This window comes from Mesitornis unicolor, unplaced genomic scaffold, assembly GCF_000695765.1.
Source record: "Mesitornis unicolor isolate BGI_N332 unplaced genomic scaffold, ASM69576v1 scaffold38443, whole genome shotgun sequence".
Taxonomy (NCBI): Eukaryota; Metazoa; Chordata; class Aves; order Mesitornithiformes; family Mesitornithidae; genus Mesitornis; species Mesitornis unicolor.
Genome location: NW_010174695.1, coordinates 38938 through 47094, shown reverse-complemented (window position 1 = coordinate 47094; position 8157 = coordinate 38938).

The following is an 8157-nucleotide window of genomic DNA, read 5'->3' as shown; positions in this document are numbered from 1 at the left end:
ACCAACATTAAGGACACAGGAAGTGTCAGGAGTATAATTTAAAAGCTCTGCATTGTGAGGTTGATTCAGGCCCATTATCTTTTGTCTTTGAAATGTTTAATGCTGTTGCTGGGTTTTGTGTTTTCTTTTGCCCCAAGGATTTCCATGGCTGAATGCATCTCCACTAGGGAATGATCTCCTGCTTTTTTTCCTGCTTGCTAATACCATCTTGAAGGTAAAGTCTCTGAACCTTAAAAAGCAGATCATAACTCAAGATTTTTTTAATGACAGATACTAACATTTTGGTGTTTAATTTTCTTCTGCTCTAGCACAGAAGTATATATTCTAAAAGGAATTCCCTCCATCAGCTCAAGGACAGGCAAAGCTATGTGACTCAGGGATTTATCGAGGATGTGAACGTCTCAGGATCAAACCCATGCTTCAAAGGCAAAGCAAGGACCCCTGTGTCCCAGTACATGAACTAATCTGGGAGAAGTGGGGAGAGAATCTACTTACTATTTCATTTTAGTTTTTTCTTCCTAGACTGTAAATCATGCTGTTCCTTAAGTAATCATTTAGCTTTGGAGTGCAAGAGCCATAGAGCAAGAAAAAAAGAAGCAGGAAAATAAATTTCAGTTCCTGTAAGCAAGAGATGAGAAGTCTGTTTAAAAATCATCCTGCAAACAAGCAGGTTGTGTGCCCTGTTCCTCACAGGAGTGCTCGTTGAGCTCTAGAATAGCAGCTACCAGCAGAGTTGTAGCGGTGAGCTGGAGCAGCAAACAGTGTAGCAGGAGTCACCATTTTGCTGTCTGCTGCTACTTGCAGGGGGCTTCACACCGGTGGGGCTGATGACAGAGCCCTGGGATTTTGCAGTGGGAGGGGAGGGTGAAAAAAAGCAGCTGACCTAGCAGTCGCCTCCTCAGCAACCCCAAGAAGACTATAAGTAATCATACGGTGCAGAAGGAATAATTAAGCATTGAATGTTACCTGTGTTATCTCCCTGTTGTCGTTTGCTTTTCTCTCTTCAAGAGCATACTGCTTGTGAAGCCAATTAATCAATGTTTGCAAATGGGAATTCATCTCTCTGAGCACCACTAAGTTTACTTTTTTCTGAGGGCTCGAGACAGCACTGGTGACACTAAAGTAAGAATTTTGTTGTTGCCAGTCAGCTCCTGGCAGAAGGGTTACGTGGGACAAAAACTCAAGGAGGGATAATTATACCTTGAACTCTGAGGTTGCTGGCTGTGCTTTTTGGAGAGGTCTAGTCCTGTGCTTCTTTGCAGTCTAGTAAACTCAAATATTTGGCAAGGCTAGCACTGCCAGCAGCCCATGCATATTACAGAAGGTCTTAGGGTGAGACCGCTGTCTCCTGAACTCTTTCTCATCTGGCTTCTCTGGTGCTTGGCTACCACCTCTTGCCCTCATTACACTTCATGTACTTTGAGACTTCACTTGCTTTGGTCTTTACATCTGAACCATTTATATTGCACTTTATACTGCACTATATAGCACTATGTTAGTAATTTGTAGACTTCATAACTGAAAATAAAGAAATTAATATTGATGTACTTGTATAGCTGTATAAGGAAAAATATACACAAACTCAAATAAGGAAAATGAAGCAAAATTCTTGATGCATCCATAGGGGCTTATGAGTATCTCACTGGTCACTCGTGACATACTGCCCTTCTGCAAGGAACTTAGCCAGCAGGAACTGCATCTTTTAGAAACCTGTTTATAATTGCACCTTTAGATACCACTTATATAACTGGAGTAGCAATTTTAAAGTGAATTACCTGATGCTCAATCTTTTAATTGGAGCATTAAGCCACTCACATCTCATTCATGCAGCTATACAAAAAGCTGCGCCTCTCGACATGAGAAGGTGCATGTGAAACTGGTGAATAACATGACAGAAAACCGATGGAAGTTTTGTATAAAATGTGAACGAGGTGGTGCTTATGTTCTTGCTAAAGAGGCAAAAGCATTTCTTACGGAGACTGAGAGCCTTCTGGTAACATTTTACCTGAGGTGTGTGCCTGGGGAGGCTGTCTTTCTTTCATAGGTTTATGTGAGTACTTGCCTTGAGGAATTCTGATCTGCACTGTTTTTTTGATGAAAAAGAAGCTGTCACTTTTAAATTTTTTGGTTGTTGCTCTATACATGGAAGTGCAGCTATGGAAAATAAAAATTAATTAGCCTTGAATCACAGAAGAATACACTGCATCAGGGTCTTTCTGTCAGACAACACCAAGGCGTCATCAGCAACCCTATGCTGACAGAGGCACTTGTGATAATTGGTACCTCTTTACTTTGGTGTCAGTTTTAAGTGTGATTTAATTTTTACCTGAGTGTGAAGAACAATGAGGGCAGTGATCCAAGGAATTCCTGTATTTCCTGGAGCCCCAGGAGCAGGGATGCTACTCTCCTGCAGCACTGAGCCATCCTGCAGCCCCATTGCCTGATCCATTATTACCATAACTGCACTCTGATCCCACAGGTGGGATGGAATCAGGAGGTAATAAGCAAAGCTAATGATTTCAGCCCAACCCAACATCACTTTTTCTTTGTGGTTTCAGCAATTAGAACAGTTTTATTACTAATCACTGATATAAACAGTGGTAGAAAGGAAAGAACTGTAGTTTTCCACAAAGATGTTGGCATGGCCTTTTAACAGGCAAAGAGATTTTTTCAGTGCTGCCCATTTTATTTGTCTCTGTGGCTCAATGGCACAATCAGAAATCCACAGATGTCCATCCAAAAATTATTTGGGCTTTTTGTCTGACATTGAGCCTCTTTAAGCTAAAAGAGCTGCTGAAAGGACCAATAAGATGCATCTTGAGACAGGTGCACTCAAGGTCTCCTCTGTTGTTATTTCAGCAGGTAGTGTGATCCGTTTTGTTATTTCTTCCCTGGAACTCTCACCAGGGAAAGTCCTATTACTTTTTAAAGGTTTTATTTCATATTTTTGGGTGGCATCTGAAGACTTTGTGCAGAAAAGTCCACTGGAGCAAGTTAAGCACCCTTGCCAAGGGCAAGGAAGATATTAACTCAAAAAATACCTTCACTCATCCCACCTTCTCTCTCAAGGATGCCTAAACAGGACCTCTTTCTAGGATGCACGTGGCTTGTGGAATACAATAGCACTGATATTTTCATTATACTGGATTTATTTAACATGCTATATATAGCTTTATCAATTTTGAAAGAAGTGAAGAGAAAAGAAAGCTTTGCCTTTCTAGTGAGAATAACTTTAGTGCATTTGACTAAAACCCACTTCATTTTTTTATTTAAAAATAAAAAGAAAAAATGAAAGTAAAATCCCTGAAATTCTGAATTATTTTGAAATAGTGCTTTTTGTTCAAAGAACGTAGCACAAGAACTCAAGCTTCCTACGCTGGTTTGTTTCTGTGAAACCTGTCAGGTCTTGGTGGCACAGCAGTCAGTCACTTTCTTAGGGCTGAAAGAACCACAAGCAGTTGGCTACTGGAGATTGCTGTTTTCACTTGCATTCAGCTAGAACTGTTAGAAGTTCTTTTAGTAAAATATTTCTTCTAAATGGAAAAGATGCCCGAAGTCTGCAAGATTTGGTGAGTTTGAATTGGTGTGATTGCAGTGGGGTGCTAGAGAATGAAGCACAGCAAAAACGGTGGGTCTGATGGAACAAGGCCTCTGTGAGTACTGCTCATTGCATCTGTCTTTACAGTTCTGTTGATCAATATCCGGTCTCTGTGACTGTCAAAAGATTCTTTTTCCATTTACTATCTGCTGTCTGGCTGAACTCAGCCCACAGAAACTTTTTGCATCCTTTCTGCTTCGCATTTTTCATCATCAAACTTGAGAGCCACATGTTAAACAGCTGAGGAAGGCCATGTCATCTAGTGTTCAGGCAAGAAATATTAAAAGTAATTATTTCTACCTACTCAGTTTCTGGGGCAACAAAGAACTCCTTCTTCAGTTTCGAGCTGATATTCTTAGATTTGCTACCCATTCAGGGAAACTGTAATGCCTGATGAAGAAACCTCCTATGGCATGCGGTGGGAGTAGCCAGTGGCTGTTCTGCTGCTCTCTGACTGCAGTTTTCGGACAGGTAGGACTGGGTTAATGTCTCAACACGCATAGGGCAGACAACTGGCAAGGAGTCACACAGCAGTCACTGGTTGAGCCAGGCTCTTTTGTAGAAAATTTAATGTGGCAGGACAGGGCCTTGCCTCATATTTGAGCTGAAAGGGGGGCAGATGGAGAAAAAAGAGGAGATAAAGCCACATGGAAATAGATGGTGAGTGATGGAGCCATTGCATTCCCCATCCCCATGTTTGCTTTTATCTCTGCTTGGTTTAATTTTGACTTCCGTTGACTAAATATGATAGGAAAAGCTGGGGTCTAGGTGAGAACAGTGGGAAAGGCATTTTTCATCCCTGTGTCCATTTCTCTCTGCTCCAGACCCAACCCTGCTGCCTTAGGCACCTCTTTTCCTGACAGGTGTCACTCCAGCTCTTTCTGTTTTAACCGGGCCTTTGGTGGTCCCCCCTGAGTGCTGCTGGCAGCGCAGAGGAGCCTGGCAAAGGCTGCCAGAGCATCCAGCTGGCCTTTGTGAAGGGGACATCACTCACAAGTGAAAGACCATGCTGTGGACATTCTTCTACATCGCCAAAAAACCCAGAAAGACAGTTCTTGCACTTATAAAAACTAAGGGAGCCCAGCAAAGATGCACACAGCTATTAAGCAGAATGAGTTCCCCCAACGCACTGTGTGGTCTGAGGGACAGCTTCTCCTGCACGGTGAGATCCAGAAACCTCAGGCGCTTTCTGTACCTGCACTGAAATGCGAGACGTGCTGCCAATGTGCCTGAGTTCACCTGGAGTGAGGCAGCTCTGCACCCATTGCACAACTTCAGCACACTTGAGGCTAATAGCAGCAGGCATTGGTGTTTCCTAATGGAATTCTTTTGCGGTTACAAAGTAGGCTTCGAACCTCTGGAAAAAAACCAAAACCAACCCTTTGCATTGATTAATTGGATTAGTGTCTTGTTTAGTCAGAACATGATATGCACTGAAATGCTCTGGTCTCAATACTACCATTTCCATAGCCAGGTTCCATCTCTTATTCTGGTGGTGTTGGTTTATGAATGTAGAATTTAAGCTCTGTCCCTGGAAGGAAATTTACTATCCCATCACCTACACTTTGTATTAACTACTATAAGGCATTAGTACATTCAGTACTCATTTGCTCACGAAACTGCCAGAAAATATTCCTCTCACCTAAAACAAACTTGAGGCTATTTTAAGAGTTCGTTACCTCAAAGCAGGTCTTTTCAACTTAACCTAAAGCAAGTCAATAACTTTAATTATGCAGAAGGCTCTGATCCTGGTTGACAAGTGAACAAAGCAGGGTGTTAGAATCCTTGGCAAATGTAGCACAGCTGCATCCTGTGTAGAAACAAGGAGGTGGCCTAATAGCTGGAGATGAGAGGGAACTCAAATGCTGTAAAATGCCTTAATGCATCCTACTATTTTGACTGTATGGTCAAAATACACAGAGTTAAAGAATAATTCTGAGAAAGAGACAAACAAAAGATAGAAGGGATTCTAAGCTATACCCACTGAAGTGGTGGAAATAACCATAAAGTATAAATCATAATATATAACTATATAAATCATAGTTTGTAATTTTGTGTCCAAGAATAAATACAAATGAAGCTAAGCAGTGATGCTTTTCCTGGTCTGTTATGAGGACCGCTGTTAATATGGACATTTTCAAGGCTGGAGGCAAACTGAAGACAGACAGATGGATATGTTGTACAGGCCATGATTTTCACATAAGTGTTTGTCCATTGAATCACTATCACTTTCCTGCTGTCTGTCTCCATACAACGTCCTTGATGTTTTGGACTTCCGAACACCAAGGAAATGCAGGCTGAAATTGTCAAAACAGTGTGTAACACTGATGTCAACAAACATTAGTATCCACTGCCTTATCAGAAAGTGAAATTTTTGCAAACCACATAATGTCTTGCACATTAAGATGAAAAAAGAAGCTGTCATGTGAACATACACCTGGTTTTTTTTCTATAAAACATTATTTGTTAAGAGGGAACCCATTTCCCACACTGCACAGATCACCCTCACTCTGACCAGACCAGCATTACTGGAGTAATTTGATGAGGATAACTCCAGCTAACTACTTCAGGAAGACCTGGACAGTCTTATTTAGTTATTGTTCTTATCCTGTAGCATTTAACACTTGCTTTGGATGCCTTTACCATATAGGAATTTCCAAATTACCAAACTTCATATCTTCAAGATGAAATGAATGTAGGAGCTTCTGAAAGAAAACTTCTGTCTTCTCAAACTGAAATCCAAACCAGCCACTTTTGAAATAAGCTTCCTTATCTGACATGCTGCATACTCTGTCACGCAGTGCTGCCAGCCTCACTGCAGGTGTGACAGCATGTGGCACTGAAAATCCCTGGCACTAAGATGGGATGATGGAAGACTACCAGGGTTTTCTTTTTTAAAGTAAAATTGCAAAAACTTCTTTTGAATTTCATTACAGGGAAAAAAAAAACCTGCCATGCTCTACACAATAATCTTGACCTCCTCATTTTCTGGCGCTGTGGCTGTGGATAATTTTGGCCACCAGATGGCTTTTCTGACCTCTGCCAACAGCTGCCAGTTCATCACATCCACAAGCAAAGGAAGCCTTTGCAAGTTCGTGTGTACCAGCCCAAACCTTACTTCTGTATCTGTACTGTGACCCTGAAATAAATGGATGCATAAAGACCAGCCTAAGAAGCCTAACCCTAGTTAGGGTTAAGCCCAAACCTAATTCAGATCAGGGTAGGGTGTGCCTGTACCCAGATAGCCACATCCAGTTCTGCCCATTTTTATTGTGGGTTCTGCTGTCTGAATATTGTTGCTATGTATGGAGCACATTTGCATGAGGAAAGTTAGGTGGTAAAGGTATTTCCCCTGTGCCAGATGGTTCAGTATAAAAGAAAGTGTTTTAAAAGAACCTTTACTTTGACTTGTACGTGTACACAGTCCTATTGTGCAACACCTTGATGACTGGCCAGATCATAAATCTTATATGAAGAGCACTTGCAGGTGCAGTGGCCATTTTAACAGGATAAAGTTTTAAGGCAGATTTGTTCCACATGTTGTCTAAAACCTTGAGGAAGTCCACAATTCCTACTCTGACTGAAGCCAGTGAAGCTTGAGTATGGAGCATCCCAAAGGCTGAAGTCTTCCAGAACTCATGTTACCTTCCCTGTGAACACAGCTTATTTTACAGTAGAAAATTTCCAAGGAAAACTAAGAATTCAAGCACAGCACTGGCTAATCCATTCTGAATTTTTTTTTAATTTTAATGAAAAGGCAAGAAGACAAAAGCAAGTGTTATTATATCTCCCAAATCCTTGAGACATGCTGCTCTGAGTGCAGAGCAAAGCTGCACACAGAACGGCCTTTCTGTAGAGAGAAATCAGTTATGTGAAGTTTGCAACAAGCAGGTTTTTTGAAACCTTTGCCACCCAGGGCAATTTAACTTAAAAGAAAAAGATCAACTGATTTCGTAAACCTATTCCCTCTCTAGAAGCTTGGAAAGCAGGAAATTGCAGGTGAACTAGAGAGATCCCTTAAACAAATAGTGACGCTTTATTAGGTGTTCCCTCAGGAAATCACTGCTTTAAAGGTCTTACACCTTCAGCAGATAAAAATCTCTCAGCTACGATGTTCTTGATAATGTTTGTTATGGCAAATAAGCCACTTGGCTTTTCCTTGCTAAAGCTATTTTACAGAATCACTAAGTTCCCACATCTGTTCGGGAAACATGGAGGAAATGCTCAGGTGAAGCCCTGACTCCACTGATACAAATGCCAATTGTTCTGTGCATTTTAAGACAGACAGGTTTCACTTTTAAATCTTCCCATGCCACAACACAGACTTTTACGCTATCATCAGTGGTCCCGATCATCCAGAGCTGCAAAGGCTCAGTTCCAGGTAGACAGTCTTCGGGTCTTTTTTTCTTTTACTTTCAAGAGACTAAAATATAGAGATAGATGAAACACGGTGGTACTTACTCTCAGACGTCTGGCTAACGGTGACTGCCAGGACAGCCAGCACAGCAGCCAAGGTGAGGTCCATTCCCTGAGGAGCTGCGGGAGCGCGCAGAGCAGGC